This window comes from Octopus bimaculoides, chromosome 1 (assembly GCF_046866305.1).
Source record: "Octopus bimaculoides isolate indiv1 chromosome 1, ASM4686630v1, whole genome shotgun sequence".
NCBI lineage: Eukaryota > Metazoa > Mollusca > Cephalopoda > Octopoda > Octopodidae > Octopus > Octopus bimaculoides.
This window is the reverse complement of record NC_142928.1, coordinates 195,038,039-195,060,211: the sequence shown is the minus strand read 5'-3', so window position 1 is coordinate 195,060,211 and position 22,173 is coordinate 195,038,039. Positions and strand designations below refer to the sequence as shown.

The following is a 22,173-nucleotide window of genomic DNA, read 5'->3' as shown; positions in this document are numbered from 1 at the left end:
AAAAATATATGTATAATGTATATATAAAGTGCATATATAAGGTGTATAAAACTGTTGTTTTAATGTTATATGTGTAATATCATGTTGATTCTGCATTGTGTGTGTATGCTGGTGTGTATATAATGCAGTTTATATAATGCTGTATGTATCGTGTGGTGTATGGTAAGTAGTTTGCTTCCCAACCACATGATTCCGGGTTCAGGCCCACTGCGTGGCACCTTGGGCAAGTGTCTTCTACTATAGCCGCGGGCCAACCGAAGCCTTGTGAATGGATTTGGTAGACGGAATATAATTTGTGTGTCTGTGTTTGTCCCCACCCCGCTACCATAGCTTAGCGGTTAGGAAAAAGAGACCAATAGAATAAGTACTAAGCTTAGAAAGAATAAGTCCTGGGATCGATTTGTTCAACTAAAGGTGGTGCTCCAGTATGGCCGCAGTCAGATAAAAGAATACACGTACACATAGTATACGGTGTATTTATGTGCATCATTATTTATACACCATTATACATTTCTATCTATCGAACTTTCTGTCTCTGTCAGTCTAATATATATATATATATATATATATATATATATATATATATATATATATATATATATATATATATATATATATATATATATATATATATATATATACAGGCCGTCGTCGACTTACGACCGATCGACTTTACGACGATTGGCGTGCCAGCTCTCGGCAGCAATAAAAAAAGATTCCAGTTGAAATCTAATGGGTTTAATTTCATAGAAATTAACCCGTCTACGTATGATATCAGCAAACAAACGCTTAACCTAGGTTTGGTTATCGATCACCACTCTGTTGTCTATCCTGTCGCAGAGACATCGAGGCAACCTCGTATTTGTTTATAAGACGACTACTTGAGACTCTTAAATTTCTGACTAACGCCAGTATAATAGTATAACACAGAATGGTGTGTGTGACTTTTACCTGAGAGTGTACCTTAAGAGTGTGAAAATATAAAGCAAAACTATGTAGGCCTATAGTCCGATTTACGACCAGTCAGTTGGAACCAATTGTGGTCGTAGGTCAACGACACCTGTGTGTATGTATATATATATATATAATTTATTAATGAGGGTAGAAATTGATATTAATCAATTAAAACCAGTGGTCTAGTATATTAAAAAAAAATCCGAAGATATAGGAGTCCACTTTTGCTGGTCATTCCTCTTATTTTTCTATATTATATATATATATATATATATATATATATATATATATATATGTCATCATTTAATGTCCATTGTCCATGCTGGCATGGGTTGGATGGTTTGACTGGGGCTAACAAGCTGGAAGGCCGCACCGGACTCCTGTCTGATTTGGCATGGTTTCTACGGCTCTTCTTAACGCCAACTATTCCGAGGGTGTAATGGGTGCTTTTACGTGCCACCGGTACGGGTGCCATTTGCGTGACACCAGTATCTATCTCTCTCTCCCTCTTATTATATATAGATATATGTAATCATCATCACTTAATATCTGTTTTCCATGCTGGTATGGGTCGGACATCCATATACCCACCCCCACGTCTTTTCCCTTGTACTCGGCAAAGTTACCCTAGCAGTGTTGAGCAATATTGAAAAGTTTGAGAGGCAGAAAAAGAACTTCAGTTGTCCTGAGGTCATGCTAACATGTACCCAACACACTCTATGAATTGGTTGGCATTAGGAAGGGTAGCTAGACTTTTGGATCATGCTGCATTGTCTAACCATGTCAACATGGATAGCTGATTAAGACGATTATATTGTAACAGATTCTTAATGGAATTGCTGAATAGCCGAGTAAACATCAAGGCTCAACTGATTAACTAATCAATCAACGTCAAGCCATCACGTGATTTGACTTTCTGAAACATTCTCATTGTGCTCTATAAAATGGTGTTTTTGGCAGCAATCTCAGAACGTGAGGCAGCTGCCCCTAACATGTTGAGGGCAGCCATGTAATGTATCCATTCTCTTGGATGTTTCAAAGACACAAATTATGTCATTATGAATACAGCGCAATTATTTTTCAGTTGTGAAGCGTCAGACGCACATTGACATGTACCTGTTAGTTTGTCGTAGATTCCAATTGTATGTTTCACTTGGTGTATAAATTGTCGTGTTTATTTTTCACCCCAAGACCAACACAGAAAATGATGTGTGCAGTAAATTAAGCTTCTGTTAATTGTTCGCACACGCAACCCAAGAGAGGCATTTTCATTCTCCACCAACATCAAATTCACAAACGACACCCCCACAACAATATAAAGAGTACCCAATCCTTTAACTCGAGTTTATTTGTGTACAATTGATGATTCCTTTCATATCTACTGTGTGTTTTACAATCTGTCTGGCTGTCAAGATATGAATGGTGGAAAAAAAAAAGAGACAATATGTGGGCTGATTAATAAGTATCCGGATTGTTGCCATCGGAACGAAGCTAAAGCACACAAAGTGGTACCGCTTGGCACAGATTGACCTTAAACTCTACTGTGCACGCGCATTAAGTTTTAACGCCCTAGCTCACTTCCATCACAGCAGTGCTTGGAAGGAAGGTGTGTAGCGTGTGATCGTCGCATTGACCATAAATCTGCATCAAATTTTGCCAAAAGCTTGGCGATACCTGCTCAGAGGCCTACGCAAAGTTACAGAAAGCGTATGAACCGAAAACATGTCGATAGTGACGAATGCTCTGGGAGACCCGCAACCCAAAAAAGAAAACGTGAAAAACATCGCAGCTGTGAGGGGAAATCGTCGAATCCGTGAGTTATCGAAGGATGTGCAGGTTAGCTGCTGTTCAGTTCAGTCCATTATCACTGAAGATTTGGGTCTGCCAAGTTGATGCCCAAATTGTTTTCAGCTGACAACGCACCCGTCCATTCAGAGCAGCTTGTGTAGCAGTATTTGGCTAGGCACAACATTCCCCAGGTCCGACAGTCACCGTATTCCCCAGAACTCGGCCCTTGCGACTTATTCCTCTTTCCAAAAGTCAAATTCCGCTTGAAAGGAAGATTTCAGGTCGTCGAGGAAATCAAAGTAAATGCGACGAGGAAGCTGCTGATTATCTCAGAAAACGAGTTCCAGGAAAGCTTCCATCACTGGAAACAGCGCTGGATTAAGTGTGTGGCTTCCGAAAGGGGATTACTTTGACGGAGATTAAACACCAAATTGGTACGTGTTGTAGTTGTGTTTTTATAGCACCATTCCGGATACTTATTGATCATACCTCGTGTAATGGATAGAATTATTATTAGTTCCTGGTTGTAACTAATAAAGATATATCTTTTAGTTGTTCCAGTCATTATATTGTGACCATGCTGGGGCTCCTAATCGAATGAATTGACTCCAGTGCTTATATTTTTAAAGCCTAGTACTTATTCTGTTGGATCTCTTTTGTTGAACCGCTAGGTTAGGGGGACGTAAACACACCGGTTGTCAAATGGTAGTGGAGGACAAACGCAGACACAAAGATACAAACTTCTAATTGTTACAATATGTATTTGGAGATTTCAGATGGAAATGCGAAAAAGTTTTCCTTTCTAAAAAAAACCCCAAAAAAACCCCAGCGAAATGAAATTATTTTTCAGGGTAAAATGTGAAAGTGTTTTCTGAAATGAAAACTAAAAGCTTTATTTGAAACATTTTCTCATATTTAGCGATGGAGGTCCCTGTCTCAGTAAACACTTTCACCATTATGGAAAAAGCAAGACAAACAAGCAAGCAAACCAATACTCCTTTGGTTACGATAGTGAGGGTTCCAGTTGATCTGATCACTATTATGGAACAATACACCTTTGGACAGCAAAGAAGGTGCTCTGGTATCTTGTTATTTTATTATCATTTAAGGTCGGTTGATTGGTAACAGAATTGTTTGGAACATTGAATTAACCTCATGACTACGTTTTTTTTTTATCAAGCAATTAGGTTGCGTTGACGGTAATCGTCTCGGCTGAGATCAGCTATTAGGGTACGACAATGGTTTGGTGTATATTTACATCAACCGCTTTAACCATCTTACGGTGGTGATTCATTCGGTTGCCTGCGCGCAGCAATGGTAATCGTACATATTGAGGACAGCAGTCAGTGAGAGATAACGTTCAACGTATATTTACATCAACCGCTTTAATGCAAGCACTGTTTATTTGCTTAAACTATATCCCTGTGCAGGACGCTCATGGAGTATTATTCCTGAATAAGATCACTCGACAGCACAGGTCAGATCAACTTCATGTATTTACAATCACGTGAATTCAAAAATTGACATTAGTGTGGTAGAGTTCAAATCAGGGTACCACACGCAGTGGTATGTCACATCGTGAACAATGGTATCTAGTTCCCTTCTGTTTCCCTTTTGCTTTAAACACTGCATCTCTTTGAAGTATTTGTCTTCTTGGCAGTGGAGGGAAACAGTCGCGGATAACGTCCATGTCCCTTCACCATGCGGTGAGGAGAGAGTCCGGCATGGGGACGTCCACGCGTTCTGAACTTTGGCAGGTCTGATGCTTCTATGATTTCATGAAATAATAGATTCCTAAATGTCAATCCATCCCCCACACTGCCAAGCATCTGCCAAATCAAATGTGCCTTCACAAATACACATGTCAACTATGTACAAGAAAATTAGTTTGTACCATTTCACAAATGATCTCACCGATAATCGGAATTATCTGATTCTGAACTAGGAAAGTACTCACTCTCCGAGTCATCGTCCGAATTGGAAGAAACAACTGGTAAGGTGGTGGAACCTGGTGCGTAAATTTACGTCAACCGTTTTAAAAGGGGTTAAATATCTTGTGGTATTTACTCATGATGCCTTACATTCTGAGTTCAAATTCTGCTGCAGTTAACTTTCACTTTAGGTATTTTAGTATCAATAAAATAAAGTTTTAGTTAAATACCTGGACCAATGTAATCAAATCACCCCTCCCCTCAAATCTGCTGGCTTTGTACCTAAATTAGAAACACTTTTGTTTTATATTTCTGCGACGGTTCTTCTTTGTAAGTATTATTATTGCTATTTTACGTTATCTACTTTCAGTTCTTTTTCTTGTATATTATTTACATTATTTACATTCGACGGATATTTGTCCTCATCTTGTTTGTTGTGAACACTATTTAGTTGATGTTCCCCCGCCAACGGTTGTAATGGATCTTCTCACGGACGAGGGCATGTCCTGCACTTTCCGCTACTCTTCTAGCTTTATATGAATCCACTGGTGTCATTATATTCAAGCCAGGTGGTATTAGATTTGAGTCTCTACACCTATACAGGTAAGTTAGATGGTTTGAAAGACGAGCTAGTTTTTGATGGAGTTTCTCTGTATGTCTCCATTGAAGTCTAATGTCGGCTCCGTACCGATTAGATAATACAGTTCTATATTTAAGAGAACAACAAACAAGATGAGGACAAATATTCGTCAGATGTAAATAATGTATATAATTCCTCATCTCTTAAATGTAGAATCGTCTTTTTAGGAAACAGGATTACTAGGAGGAGTGGATTCCCAGCCCCCTCGCTCCCGCCCCTTTTAGTTGCTTGTTACGCCACACAGGGAATACGGCGACTGCATTCTACCAGTACCCCCACCCCAGTCGCTAGTTAACCCCTAGCTGCGACCCTTACGGGTGCTACCATTCCGGGCCAGAGTAGACCAGGGAACAATAATTTATTAATGACAGAAAAGCTTGGAGAGTGTTTGTGGGCGGATGAGTGAATTGATGTTGCTCAAAGGGGTACGGAACCAACATGATGCGGTTAGGGTAAACCAGCATATGCTGTCGGGCCCCGCTGCTGATATAGGGAGTTGCTTTCTATGCCTTGACCCGAGCATAGGACGGGGCTGGCCTCTTTGAGCTGGGAAATGAATGGAATTCCTGGTGTGTGTCTTGTGGCTACCCGCTCCTATGAGGAATAAGCCTTGGCAAATAAAATACTTTCAAATCTTCAAATATTTGTGCAATAAATTTCGTTCTCAGTTTACATAAACAGACACATGCCAATCATACGTAAATACACACATATATATGTACCTATAGTTACCAATGACCTCATTCTAATTGGCGGGAACTAAACCCTAACAGAGAAACGAAAGAAAAAGAGTGAGAGTCAAATAAATATTTTCCCCTGTAACACAATGTCATTTCCTCTTTCTATAACACCTTTCACCTTTTATTCCGCACATGAAATGCCACCTATACACTTACATACAAATACACAGATACATGCAAATACCTGTCACTTATGTACCTATGGTTACCAATGACCTCATTATCATTGGCCCGAATTCTAACTTCACTTCTCATTCCTAACACCGTCCTTCAACTTTCGCAGTCAAATATTTATTCAATACAGACTGTCCATACAAACTGTGAGTTTCTTGAATTTCGTTCTAAATGCTAATTAAGAACCTTTACGAACGATCCAACAAACTATTAAACAAGAAAACAAGCAGAAACACTAGGAAAACAGTCAAACTGTGAGTTTTTTAAAATTCTTTTTTAAAACACATTTAATCACATACATACAAACACCTGTCTATTTATTTATTTATTTATTTATTGGCCGTTTCTTATCACCCTTTCCCACTTCAATTTCACGCATACTTTCCTACACACTTTCTCTCTACCAGTAACTTTCATCCTTTCTTCGGCACATAAAATGCCACCGAAAAAGAGAAGGCGCCTCAGTCGCCATACCGCCTCAGCACTGGCGCTAAGGGCGATTAGAGCAAACGAGTCCTCAGAGCAAACTGCTTCTAGACTTTCACATGCCGCCTTATGTTTAGCGAAATGCCGAGCTGCCGAAAGTTTGCAACAACGCACCCTAAGCCTAGCCAAAATGGCTTCATACACCGCTACTTCCAGAGCTACAGAGGGCCCGGAAAAAACGGCGACGCGCCTGGCTACAAACGCTGCTGCTACTGCTGCTTCCAGGGCTTCGGAGGGCCAGCAACAAACGGCCAATCGACTGACTAAAAACGCTGCGGCTACTGCTGCTTCAAGGTCTTCCAAACGTTTGGAACAACGGGCGACTCGCCTTGCTACGAACGCTGCCGCTATCACTGCTTCCATGGCTTCTGAAGATGCAGGTGGCCGCTCCATTACCATTGCAAATGTCGCTTCTGCTACTGCTACCGCACCTTCCCACGACCAACGTCCTACATTGCAGCAGAACAGTCGACGACGACATCCTGCCTACAGTGTGACGACTCCCAACAGCCATTACTGGCACCTACGCGCTTTCAACTATGAGCCAAACTTTCAATACTCCAGCCGCGCTGACATAAATATTGGAGAAATGTGCTTCAATTGCCAATTCTGCAATGCTAAAAAGTGGGCTGTTCAGCCACCTGGAATGTGCTGCTTAAACGGTAAGGTCAGATTTCCCCCTCTTCCCCAACCGCCACAGCCTTTGAAGGAACTACTTACTGGTTCTACCTCAAGCTCATCCAAATTCCTTCAAATCATCAGGAATTACAATTGTGCGTTTCAGATGACTTCTTTCGGGGCTAATGTTGTCACAGACAGTGGTTGGATGCCTACTTTCAAGGTCCAGGGACAGGTGTACCATCTCATTGGGTCGCTCCACCCACTACCAAATTGCAAGCCGTCATTCCTCCAAATCTATTTCATTTCAAATTACAGTAGGCAACTTGATGTGCGATTTGGCATTATTCCACCACCTGCAAACACTGGTGCTGACACTTTTGACAGGGATGTGATGCTCAGTCTGCAAAACATGCTTCATCAGCACAACAGCTATATTCGCAGCTTCAAATATGCCTTACAAACAGCCCCTTCACCAAAATTCACCATTGTCATCGATGCTGTAATCCTCATCTTTCTTCCATAGGACATCTATTCTGTTTTCACAGACCATGAAGTTTTGTAACAGCACGTCCACTACCGTTGATGGAAAAGGAAGATACCGTATTCACTTACAAACGTTTTACACATCCTTACATGACTACCTAAGACATTGTTACAATTGTGAGAACAATAAAACAGCTTTTTCAGGGCCACCTCACATTCTATTGTTACCCACTTCTCAGAGTGCTGCAATGCTCTTGGCAAGGCTTTCTGTCCAGTTACAAATCGATTGGTTGGTTTTCAACTTATAGCAATCTTTCCCTCAATAATCATAATTGAGTAGAATCATCAACAGTACTTTAAAACAATTAAGCCCCGAGCAACGCCGGGCACTTCTGCTAGTATATATATATATGCATATATATATATATATGTATATATATATATATATATGTATATATATATGTATATATGTATATATATATGTATATATATGTATATATGTATATGTATATATGTATATATATATATATATATATATATATTTATATATATATGTATATATATATATGTATATATATGTATGCATATATATATATGTATATATATATGTATATATATAGATGTATATATGTATATATATATATAGATGTATATATATATGTATATATATATATATATATATATATATATATATATATATATATATATATATATATATATATATATATATATATAACTATATATATGTACTGTTGTGTTTGGGGAGAGTCATTCTCTTTTTGTGCCTTAAAACTTAACACACTCACCGGTAAAATTTTCACTTGTTTTTCTTTTTCTTTTCCTAAAATTTTCGTTGCGTCTTGCAACCTCATCAAAAGTCTTGAATGTCCGTTATTTACGGTGTGTTCTCTTTTTTGCTTTTGTTTGGTTTTGTTTTTGTTTTTGCGCATGCGTGTGTCTCAGTGTATGTATATATGCATGCATGTATGTGTGCATGTGTGTGTACGTATGTCTGTGTGTGTGCATATGTATATATGTATGTATGTGTGTGTATGTATATATGTATATATATATATGTGTGCGTTTGCATGTATGTATGTAGGTATTCTGCATATTCCTGTGTTTGTGTGTTTTTTATGTATGTGTGTGCATGTGTGTATATGTATGTATGTACCTCTGTCTCCTTGTGTGTGCATGTCTGCGTGTGTGCATGTCTGAGTGTGTGTGTGTGCGTGTGTGTGTGTGTGTGTTTTGCTGCTATGTACCATGTTTGTATGTATGGGTGCACATCTCCATATGTGTGGACATGTGTCTTTGTGTGAAGTAAAGTGTGTGTGTATATGTGGTCACGTGTTTCAGTCTCTATTTGCGTATGCGGTTGTCTGTTCATATACCCTATGTACCTACCCGTCTGTATGTAGACCTGTTGGTTTACATATACATACATGTGCATGCACACACACACACCCACACACAGACATACATACATCTATCTGCCTAAAAGCCCATTAACTGTTCTACTTTACCTGTGTAAAATGTGGGTGTGGGGGTATGATATCTATGTATATTTTCTATTTAGTATATATGATAGATCGTACTATACAAAATACTAGTTTAAAAATCTAAAAAATTAAAGAGAAAATTTGTAATACATAAAATCTATGAAATATTGGACTAAAAATTTAAATCAGTTAAGTTTATAAAAAACGAAAATGGAAAAGACTACGCGCGTTTCATGGCCACATAAAAGTGGAAAATATCTGGTCAATCTACAATGAATCGATCAAGATAAATACCACTCATATATATATATATATATATATATATATATATATATATATATATATATATATAGTGTCTCTCCTTGTTTCTTTCTGTGTTCTTTTTTGTGGAGGAGCGTAGGCTCGAAACGTTAAATACTTTTTCAATTCCCGAGCGTTATACTGATACATCTATTTGTTTTCTCCTCAGTACCTAATAATCTACGAAGTCAGACATAAAGCAAATATTCATATTGACTAAACACATGCTGGCAGCGTGTCTCCTGGCTAGCAGGCAAGCTGGGAAAAATCTGCTTTACTCTACCTATCTCTTTCTGTTTGTATTATCTATTGTGTATTTGATACTCTCTTCTCTTATTTACAATGACTGAAAGCAAACAGAAAAATAAAGACACCTCTCTGCCTTTCTCTTTCTAGTTAACATCCTCAAAAAGAATAGAAAAGATTGATTTACTGCTTTTCTTGCCTTTCTCGTTCAGCAAACACGAGCTTTCTGTACTTAAATAATATCGATTGTTTACAGTTCATACTAAAAAATGAAGAAATGGGCAAAACATTTCATAGTACACAAAATTTTCATCTCCCGGGAAAATAGTAAGGCATGCAGTGTATGCGTCGCATATACTGCTCCTTCGACCCCGGCTTATGTATGTATGAATCGGTGTTTGGGGTTGTATGAATCCGTTTGGTATGGAATCATAAATCAATCGAGAGTGACTAGATCTCTGCAGAGTGAAACAAACTGACGAGGGTGGAGACCATATCGGAGGATGGACTTAACATACTTAGGAGATAACAATCGTAAACGACGAGCGTCTGATGCCTGCGGGGTGGACACGCATTGGCCTGTCGGTTGAAGTCTCTGTGTTCTGGAGGTGCCATTGGGGGAATGTGATTTTATGCGTGTGAGTGTGTGCGTATGTATGTGTGTGTGTGTGTGTGTGTGTATAGGCCCAGGCGTGGCTGTGTGGTAAGAAGTTTGCTTCCCAGCCACATGGGTACGTTGGGCAAGTGTCTTCTACTATAGCCTCGGGCCAACCAAAGCCTTGTGAGTGAATTTGGTAGGCGGAAACTGAAAGAAGCCCGTCGTGTATATATATTTATTATTATTATTATTATTATATATATATATATATATATATATATATATATCAAACATAAATCACGTAGTTTAGAGGGACTATATGTTTGATATATTCCCTCACCTCTGCCACTATCTGGCATATACAAGTGCTTACACTTATCAAATATTCCCTCTAAACCACGTATATATATATATATATATATATATATATATATATATATATATATATATATATGCATGTTTGTGTATGTGTGTGTGTGTGTGTGTGTGTGTGTGTGCGCGTGTGCCATCGCCTGACAACCGATGTTGGTGTATTTACGTCCCCGAAACTTAACGGTTTGGCAAAAGAGACCGATAGAATAAGTACTAGGCTTACAAAGAATAGTCGGTTTCTTTGACTAAAAGCTGTGTTCCAGCATGGCCGCAGTCAAATGACTGAAACAAGTAAAAGAATAAAAAACAAAAAGGAACATGGATATAATGTTTGCCTCATAAGACATAAAAGTCGTTTCGGGTCCGCTTCAATGTCCGATTGTGGCTTCTATTTTGCGCTTTGTTTTTCGTCCTATCCATGGTTGTTTTATTGTTTTATGATTTTATTTAACGCATTTCATTATAAGTTTTAAGCATATTATTTGATTCACTTGTTTATTTTAGACTTACTTTGTTTTTGATTCTCTGCGAGTAAACTTATTACTTGTACGAGATGTATTTGTCACTGTAACTCAAGGACACAACGCGTCGCTGGGAATTGAACTCACCACCTTACGATCATGAGCCGAATGCCCTAACCACTGAGCCACGCGCTTTCCACTGTATGCGAGTAGCTGCAGACAGTTACCGAAATGTATTCTAATCGAAACGGAGATTAAAAAACGAGGTACTTTTTGACAAGTCCCCCGATGGGCAGCGTCTGCACCAATGGTGCACCACAACTGTTTGTGCAGCACCTTACTCGCGAGGGTCGAAACGATTGCGGCGATTAATAAAGGATCTAGTGAATTCCATTTTCTTTCTCCTTCTCTCATATTACACACACACACACACACACACACACACACACACACACACACACACACACACACACACACACACACACACACACACACACAAACAAACACACACACATACACACACACATGTATGCATGTGTATATATATACATATATACATGTACGTAGGTGTATATGTACATAGGTAGATCACATAACCTAAAGTTCATATATGGCCGGAATTTTTCGTAAACTCGATAATGTTCAGTTGGCATTTTTGTGAGCTCAATCGGGCATTTGAATGAAAATTCCCATAACGATGTTATTTTTCCTGCAGCTTTTGCATCTTTTCGCGTGTAAAACTTCAACAAAATCGATAGAATAGTCTCTTAGGAAATGCTTATTCAATACAAGGTCAAAGGTGGGCTTAACTTCAACACGGAAAACACGAGCAACGCCGGATCCAACAGCTAGTATATATATATATATATATATATATATATATATATATATATATATATATATATCATGTAAATAAGTAACAAGGATGTCCTGGTATCAATACATTACGGCCGTTTCGAGAGGGTCTGTTTAATCAATCACTGAAAACATTGCATCAATTTGAAAGAAGCCGCTCTCCCCAGTTGTAGATGAACATATAGATTTCCAACATAAAGGATAAACCATTTTAAATAAATTTATACCAATACGTTCTACCACAAATATAATATAAGGAAACAATGTAATTGTTTTGGTTTCTAGTATTGATGTGTGTGTCCCCAATATTAAGAGCATTCTAGTTAACACCCCTAGACCTCGAGCAGAGGTAGGATATTCATGCAGGGACAACAGTGAGAGGCCGCTACGAAACCAAGAGAGTCGCCTATAAAGCTGAGGCGGTCTTAATAGCTGCAGCTTCTCCAACGGCTACTACAGTAGTAGGATTGACAGTACCAATAGTAGCAACAACAGAGACACGAACAGAACCAGCGCCAGCACCCTCGCCAACGATAACAGCAATAACAACTGTGGTGTGTGCGTACGAGTAGATGTAATCGCCTTACCTCGGTTTTCCTTTCCTCGACTGCGAGTCTGTCTTGCGGTATCCAATCCTTGAAGCTTGCCCCGACCCAAAGTACACCAGGAATAGCAGCTGCCTCTCCCAAACCTAGACCGTCGCTTAACACGTCTTGTCCTGACCACAACCCCGTTCGAAAAGGGCACGAATGCCGATCGAGGCTCCCTCTGCCCTTTTTCCCCTTCCGGTCAACTCGCCCTTCCGGTCAGCCTCCCCAGACACTGACGTCATACCACACGCCACCCTGATCTTAAAGATCACGTTCACCCCTACTCCATTTCGAAGTCCGCCATCCAACCGGGCGGGCGCCTTACACGTCGAGATCTTCTCAAGCCAGGTGGCTCGTTTCCATCGCACTCTTCATCCGACGAAGTGGCTATCCTGCGCAGGTCCAGCACGTGACGCGGCATTCCATCCACAGATACATTGTTTCTGGAATTGACCGCTGTCACTGTTCCCCTGCCCCATTGTGATGTGCAGCGTGCCTTCGGTGGCTTGACACAAACTTCCTCCCCTACTTTCACACCGGCGGGTCCCTTCTCTTCCTCGCAGAACTCCGGCGTCTTACTGGGATGCCTCCATTCATATTTGAACACCGCTCTGTGCGGCACAGACTCTTCCGCTTGTCCGGATCGGGGATACATGTACCAGTAGACCGCTTCCAGGGGCAAAATGTGCCCCCTTTCAGCCATGGCCTTGATCGTCCGATGGTGCCTCTCAACGATTCCGTTGCCACTCGGCCTATGCGCCGCTCTAAATAATCGTCGCACCTTCCACCGGTCAAGCATCTCTCCCAACGCTTCCGAACGAAACGCCGCCCCGTTGTCCATTAGCAGTTCTTCCACAGGACCCCTCTCCAAGAATATCCCGTTCAGAATGCGAGCAATCTCATCGGCAATGCCTGTCCTCAGCTCCCTCCAAATGGCCAGCCGGCCCGGCCCGCAGTCGACCATGCTGAGATACATTTCCTGACGGTAGTGCGTCACATCCACAGCCAGTCTCCTCCAGTTGCACTTTACTGAGAGGTTCCCCTGCTCATGCCCACCCGGGGCGGGGTCAATGGACTGGCATCTGTCACATTTCGCGACCACTTTCTTAACGTTTCTCCTAGTGACGTCAGCATCAACCATTTTCGCCAGATACAGGGTCCTATCCACCCCCAAGTGGTGCATAGCATGTAGCTCCTTCAGTTCGGAGTCACCCAGCCGACACGCTGCCGCTATCCCTTTCCTTGCTTCCTCCGGTTCCTCCAGCCACGCCCTTTTAACCCTAGTCAGTGCGTCCGCCCTGTTTCTTTCCGAAGGCACGAAAACCACGTTCAGCTTCAGTCCGAACTCGGCGATCAGCTCTCCCAGAACTCCTAGGCGGCGTTTCACCAACATCTCCGCGGCACCTTTCGTCCAGACTCTCTTCTCGCTGGTAATTACTGTTCCTACCCAGCCGATCACGGTGGCCGAATCCGTCCGGATCTCGATCGAGCGCAGTCCCCATCTCAGGGCTAAGTTCACCCCTTTCAGCACCGCATCTAGTTCGGCGACATTGATGTGGTTGAAGTCGTCCGCTTTCTGTAGCCAGGCCGCATCCTCCACCTCAGCACCTTCGATCTCCAACACAACCCCTATCGCTATACTGCTAGCATCACACCAAACCGTCCCGCACTCCGTCTTGGGCACATGCCAGTTTCCTCTGACCGGGTCTTCCGCTCTCGTTCTCTCCAGGATTTCCCGCATCATCGCCACCGTCGCCTCTCCTACCTTGTCACTCCAAATCTCCCCCTCTGCTCGTCTCTTGACGTAACTACATGCAATGCGCAACCAACGAGCGATCGGATAGTGTCCGATCAACTTCCCACAAACCGAGAACAACTCTCTCCTGCTGACGCTGGAACTCAGCTCTGGGATCTCGTTTCCTCTCCGGAACACCAGCTCGCCCGATCTGTCTTTTTGTAGCTTCAGCCCCAGCGCAGCTCCTCCCACTATCGACTCAGGCGGCTTCGCAATCAGCCCGAACCTCTCCAGGTGTCTCACTACCTCGGTGGCTGGCACTACAGTCTCGTCAACTAAAATGTCGTCGATGTAGGAACTGGTGGCCTTCCTTATCCTCTCCTCTTTCCCTAGGACGGACTTGAGCACCATCGCCATAATTTTCGGAGCGGAATTCAGCCCGAAACCCAGCCTGGTTAAACAGTACGTCCGGCCCTTGTACCGCACCAGCTGGTATCGCCACAGCTTGTCACTCACACGGAGCTGCAAATATGCCGACTTCAAGTCGACGATCGTCGCTGCCTTGGTCGACTGTTTCCACACACGTAACGTCTCACCGCAAAAGTCCGTTGCCTCGCCTCCCGTGTGGCACGATATATGGTCGTTCAGTTCCCTAAAGTCCAGCACCGGTCTGACTTTTCCTTTCGTCGGCTGCACCACCGCCATCAGAGGCAGTACTCCACTCACCACCTCCTCTTTCCACGGGACAAGGACTCCTTCCTCGATCCGTCTCTCTACCTCCTCGTCAAACTTGACGTCGGCGTGACCTTTCAAGGTATGCTGGTAGCAGCTCACCCTGTTCTTTAGTAGTGGGGGATCGTCCTTCCATCGTCACTCTATCGTCCACCTCCGACCATCAAACGCCGCCTGAAAATCTTTGTCTTCGATGGTGTAAGCGGCGCTGTCCTCGACGGGGCCCTGCTCTCCCTGGTGGTCCCGACTCACGGCGCACGATGCCACCACGCTTCCAAACGTGACCTCATCTCCTGCAATCCTAACGCCACCAAGACGGTTGATGGCGTCCATCCCCAACACGACATCAACCCCGTCTATCACATAGTCGATCACGATCACCCGTAGCCTCAGCGCCGCGCTCGGTAACGCTATCTCCAGACTGGAGCTGCCCCTGCAACGGATCTCTCTACCGTCGACCGCCCGGACGCTACTCGTCCCATCCCATTTCTTCGCCACCCTTGGCGTCACGAGGGTAGTCGTGCAACCCGTGTCCACGAGGGCCTTGAACTTCTTCCCCTCGACCTCGACTTCGACCACGGGCAGCGCCTCCACAAGCGCCTCTACTTGGTTGCGGGGAAAATTTGAGAGGCAGCAACTTCCCCACGGTCGTTTCCCTGGTCGCAATCACGGGCGATGTGCCCAGTCTTCCTGCATCGATAGCAGACGGGCCCCGATTCGGCGCATTCCCTCGCCATGTGCGGCCCCTGACATTTGAAACACCGGCCCGAGAACGGCCGCTGTCGTTGCTCGGTAGGCTTCCTCACGCCGTTCTCAGGCTGTCGTCTGTCGGAACGCGTCTCTGTCGCCGCCATCGCTATCGGCTTCCGTCCGACGTGCTGTGTCAACACGCGAGCTTGCGCTACTAGCTCGCTGAGCGCCATCTTTCTCCCGCCAGGCAACTGCTGCAATCGGATCCCTACGTCGTCGGGGAATCCATTTACAAACGCCAGCCGCGCCGCTCTGTCCAGGCCTTCTCCCGTAAACCCAGCCAGCGTGGCCAGTCTTCGCACTTCCGCCGCGTACTCATCCACCTGTTCTCCCCCTCCCCCATCTAATCGTTCCTAGTTTTACGAAGGCAGCGTACTCGCTCTCCGTATGCACTTCCCTCAACCTCCGTTCGACGTTCTCTGCACTTAATCTTTCTTCCTCGTCCATTTCTAGGTAGAGGGTCAGGGCGCTCCCTTCCAAGTACAGAGCCATGAGACTCGCCACATCACTTATTCCTTGCAGCTTGGCAACGAGCCTAATTTTTGGTATCCAAGCCATCACATCTCCTTCGCCATTAAAAGGCCTGATCACATCGCTGGCGATCCTAATCTTGGTGGCTGCCATCGCGGCGAATTTCTGCACGTGGTGCCGAAATAGCTTGTGGTGTGTGCGTACGAGTAGAGGTAATCGCCTTACCTCGGTTTTCCTTTCCTCGACTGCGAGTCCGTCTTGCGGTATCCGATCCTTGAAGCTTGCCCCGACCCAAGGTACACCAGGAATAGCAGCTGCCTCTCCCAAATCTAGACCGTCGCTTAACACGTCTTGTCCTGACCACAACCCCGTTCGAAAAGGGCACGAATGCCGATCGAGGCTCCCTCTGCCCTTTTTCCCCTTCCGGTCAACTCGCACTTCCGGTCAACTCGCCCTTCCGGTCAACTTGCCCTTCCGGTCAGCCTCCCCAGACACTGACGTCATACCACAACAACATCAATGACAGCAGAGCTATCGCCAATGATATCTATAACGGCAGTGACAGCGTCTTCAACAATGACGATGACCATAACAACAACAGCACCATTACCGACGCCAGTAGTAACGGCACCAACACCATCTCGACATCCAATGACGCCAACACCACCTGTGTCAGTACCAACAATAGCGGTAGCAGTAGCAGTAACGCCAACAGCCGAGCCCGGAGATACATCGGTTACTCCGGCAACACATTCAAGCAACGCCTCTTCGACCTCCGTCAGGATACAGGATAGGAGATACGTTACAGCATTAGCCAGTCATGTATGGTAGCTGAAGGGCGACGGGATTCCACACACAATATCATGGAGAATCCTAGAAAACCCAGACTCCTACTGTGCATAGCGGAGTGGGCGAGGATACTAAAGGACTCCCTTGACCCGGGGAACATCCTTATCTCTAGAACGGAAGTCTTCGGACCGTGCTTGCATTTCAGAAAATTCCTGCTGGCCTATTAGAATCCACAAGATAACGGTCATTTACGATCAATAGCCAAAGGGAGATAATCCCCTGTTGTTGACTGAATAGCGAGGTCTTTTCTCCTTCCATCTTTTAGAGAGGCCGCTCGCTAGAGAGGGTTGGGATTTGATGATAGTTAATAGGGCTGGGATTTGATCATACACCATAAAGCTAAGCTCTTTCTGGACGTAAAAACACAGAGTAATCTCATTAACCGGCGTTATCTAACGTGTTCTAGTTGCTAGGTTTTCTCTTTGCATCATTTGTATATCAAATCTGTTGACCAACTGTTTTCGTCTGGCTGTCATCCAGCGTTCCAATGTTTTATAGCATCTTTTCATTTCTCCACTGACCAGAAACAAAATCCAATGGGTCAACCCTTGTGTGACGTCAGTAAATAATGTCGAAAAAGGATAATGTGTAAATACAGTTTGAAATAAGGTCAGGGTTTCGAATCTCAAACGAAGCCCGTTAACCCAATATTTTACTTAATATTATTTATAATTTTCTATTTATTGTATTTGTTGCTTTGTAAATTTGTATTTACAAAGTTGCAGTTAGTAAAATATCTGTAAACTATAAAAAAAGATAAACTCATCAGCGATTGGTCACAGGAAAGCAGCTTCGATTCAGTCCCGATTCAGTCAAGAAAAATCACGATATATTGAAAAAGTTAATTCATTGTATTGAAATTTTGGCCTGTCAAGAATTACCATTTGGTGGACATAATGAAACGTGGGATTTTGCATACGATAAGTTATAATTTAAATATCATAGTATTCAGTGGGCTCGAACAATAAGGACATGGTCCATATACGAGGTGTGATCAATAAGTATCCGGATTGTTGTCATAGTAACGAAGCTAAAGCACGCAGAGTAAAGCCGCTCGGCAAATATTGACCTTGAACTCTGCTGTGCATCTGCACTAAGTTTAACGTTCTAGCTCACTTCCGCCGTTTATAGCAGTGATTTGTAGGAAGGTGCGTAGCGTGTGATCGTCGCAGTGACTAAGACAAAGAAAGTTTCCATGACGATACCTGCTTAGAAGCCTATGCAAAATTGTAGAAGGTTATGGAGAGGGATGTATGAGCCGCACACAAGTGTACGAGTGTTTCAGACATTTCCAAGATGGCCGAAAAAATGTCGATATTGACAAAAGTTCTGGGTGACCCGCAACCAGCAGAAGTGAGAAAAACATTGCAGATGTGCGTGTAGCTGTGAGAGGAAATCATCGAATCACCATCGGTGAGTTGTCAGAGGATGTGCAGATTAGTTACGGTTCGTACCAAAACTGCTTTCAGCTGACCAAAAAGACACTCAGGTGTCCAGATATTTATTCATCAAACCACATATACACATTCAGCTAATTATCCCTATTATATTGCGAAAAAAAAAAAATTAAAATTTCAGTTTAATTTTGCATATTCTCAGTCGTTTGGCGCATCCGCTAACTAACTGTCCTTCATTCACAAAAAATCATCTAGTGACATGCATATGTACATGGAAATTTGAAATTTGCATATGATTAGGTACAATTTTAACATCATTTTCAGGTTCTGAAAATAAAGACTTAGCGCTTACAATTAACATTTTTATCTGTATTTCTACTGGAAGAGAGATTTAGCTAGCCGACTATTAACCCGTTCGCGCTGAAATTTTTTTAATTAATGAAATTGCTTGAAAATTCACAGATACTATTGGGTTGTCCGGAAAGTTCGTGCCGAGTTTTAAAGGAAAGAAAAAAGTCAATAAATACTTGCCATTACATTTTTAATCAACCAAATATGAACCATTTTGCTGCACAATGCGTCTCCATCTTTCCTTTAACTTGAAAATACCCTCTTCCCAGAATTGAGGTGGTTTCATGGCAAATAAGTCGAAAGGTAAGCTACTATAAATCGGCACGAACTTTCCGGACAACCCAATATTATTGTGACCTAAATAACAACTGAAAAAAAAAATCATTGAAATCCATTTGACACAGACTGCATACGCGTTAAGAACATGTTTCATTCTTTGATACAGATCATACACAAATCACAATTTGTATCAAGTATTTGTTTTATACCCTTATAAATTAAGGGTCAGTTTAAACAGACGATCGACATGAATGGGTTTAATATTGACAATCCTTAATTTACTAATTCCCCCTTATATATATATATATATATATATATATATATATATATAATATTATGCCTCTTTGTACTTCTCTTTTTCTCTCTTCATATGATGTAAAGTCTGACTAGAGAAAGAACCAGCCAACCAACCAGTCAACCAGTCATCCAACCAGCGTGACAAAGAATAGGACGAGGCTGTTCTCTTTGAATTACAAGTTTAATCTTTTTGGTTAGCTGAGTGGACGGGAGCAACGTGAAATAAAGTCCCTTGTCCTATCGTGAGCCGAAATCATTAACCACTAAGCCACGCGCCTTTACAATACGGACACACCTAAATATAACCACATACACTTCTTCTCCGCGTATATAAATCAATGTGAAAATTGTGTTGTTTGCTTTCACGAATATATTTGTTTGCTTAATGTTGCTTTATTTTTATAGACAGATCGATCAATTTGTATCAAAATCTTTAAAATCTGGAAACACCTGAATACCTTTTCATCAAATCTTTTACCTTCTTTTTTATTTATTTGTCTCGTTCATTGAATATCGACCATGCTGGGGCATCACCTTGAAAGGTATAGGTTGAATAGATTGACCCCGACACTTATCTATTTTTAAAATCTGGTACTTATTCCCCCAGTCTCTCTTTTGTCGAACTGGCTGATTACTGGGATGTGAACAGATCCGACATCGGTTGTCAAACGATGTCGGCGGGGTGGGGGAACAAACTCAAACACACACTCACATACATACATACATACATACTGAAGATCAGTGAAAAAGAGAACACCTATGTTGAACTATTGAGAAATCTACAGTTACTCTATCCAGATTACAAGTTCAGGTTTATACCTGTAATTATTGGGGCCCTGGGATATGTAACACACTGCCTAAATACCAATCTTGAGAAATTAGGCTTCTCAAAACCAGAAAGGAGAAAGCTAATATCAAGATTACAGATCCAACCTACCAGTGGAACTGTAAAAATCTGTAAAACTTTCCAGAAGTTTATCATTTAAATATATATGAGCATGTCTAGATATGTAACTATATGCATGAGAAGACATACATAAAACATGCAAATCTGCACATACATACATACATACATACATACATACATACATACATAATACAAAAATACCCTGTTGTTGATGCTGAAATTCCAATGAAGGAGACTTGGATCTAGCTTAGAAACCGGTTCTTTCTTTATTGGCAAGAAATCTTGAAATAAAATTGAACACTGACATACATAACATACATACATACATACATACATACATACAAACAGAACAACATAAAGCTAAGACTGTATAGACTTGGCTTAGGTTTAAGTGTTTGTTTGCTAGGATTTGTAGGACATGCTGTTCTGTTTACTCGTTCTCTCGATATTAATGGGTTTTTTTTGTAATTCTTCACTGTTTCTCCTCACTGATTTTATTTACATAATTTCAATTGAAAACGTATTCGCTCTAAATTAGTTGTGCGTGTATAAAATACATACTTATATCATCATCATCATCATCATCATCATCATACTCGTTTAACGTCCGTTTTTCATGCTAGAATGGGTCGGACGGTTTGATTGGGGACTGGCAAGCTAGGAGGCCGCAACACGCTGCAATCTCATTTGACAATGTTTCTACAGCTGGATGCTCTTCCTAACGCCAACCACTCCGAGAGTGTAGTGGGTGCTTTTTACGTGTCACCGGCACAGGAGCCAAGCAAGCAGCACTGGCATCGGCCACATTCGGATAGTGCTTTTTACGTGCCACCGGCACAGGAGCCAGTCGGGCGAGGGGGACTGGCATCGACCACGTTCGGACGCTGCTATTTACGTGCCACCGGCACGGGATCCACATACATATATAATGGTATACACTCACACACGCAAGCACGTAAAACGAGGCGAAGAAAAATAGCACTCGAATAGCAAAGATAAAACAAAAAAGAGGGAAGGTAGGGAAAGGAAACTGCAGCGCTACGGATGTGCCAGCACACACGAGCTTGACACATGGCCGCCCTCACGCACTTCTCAAGAGGAATTCCGGAAGGAGCTTTGTGAGCGCACTGCAGAGACGTTTCCGAACAAAAAAAAAAAACCCGCTGGAAAATCGATTATAGCAGTGACTCGATCAATTCCTGGGGATATCCGAAGAAGGAATTTTTATATTCCGTAATATTATATCAGACTACGGATGATTAAACTACATCAGCTATTATAGTCCATTGTTGTTATTAGAGTCCATTGTTGTTATTATAGTCCATTGTTGTTATTATAGTCCATTGTTGTTATTAGAGTGCATTGTCGTGCCATTCAAAACATTATTTTTTAGAGCAAAATGTATTGTTTTAGTGTAGCTGAAAAATTTTGCTGTCACCTAGGATTCGTTACAGTTTTCCCAAATGCTTTCGCACAAATATAGACTTACATCCCTCCCTCTCTCTCTCCCTCTTTCTCTCCCTCTCTCTCTCTCTCTCTCTCCCTCTCTCTCTCCCTGTCTGTCTACGTATCTATCTGTTACAAATTTTGTAACTATAGCTTTCTTTCTGCACGTGCATCGGTATATGAAAAATCTGTTGAAATTGTTTCCGAGGTACACACAC

The 22,173-nt window shown here is 42.3% G+C and overlaps 1 protein-coding gene across 1 annotated transcript in view; it reads left to right on the top strand.

The window, feature by feature from the left end:
• Positions 1–1,305: 1,305 nt before the first annotated feature.
• The window catches only part of LOC106877662 (uncharacterized), a 67,152-nt gene continuing 46,284 nt past the window's right edge, over positions 1,306–22,173 (top strand). Inside the window, exon 1 of the mRNA XM_089365036.1 lies at positions 1,306–6,481. The gene's annotated coding sequence lies outside the window, so the exon portion shown is untranslated. The remainder of the gene's footprint in view (positions 6,482–22,173) is intronic.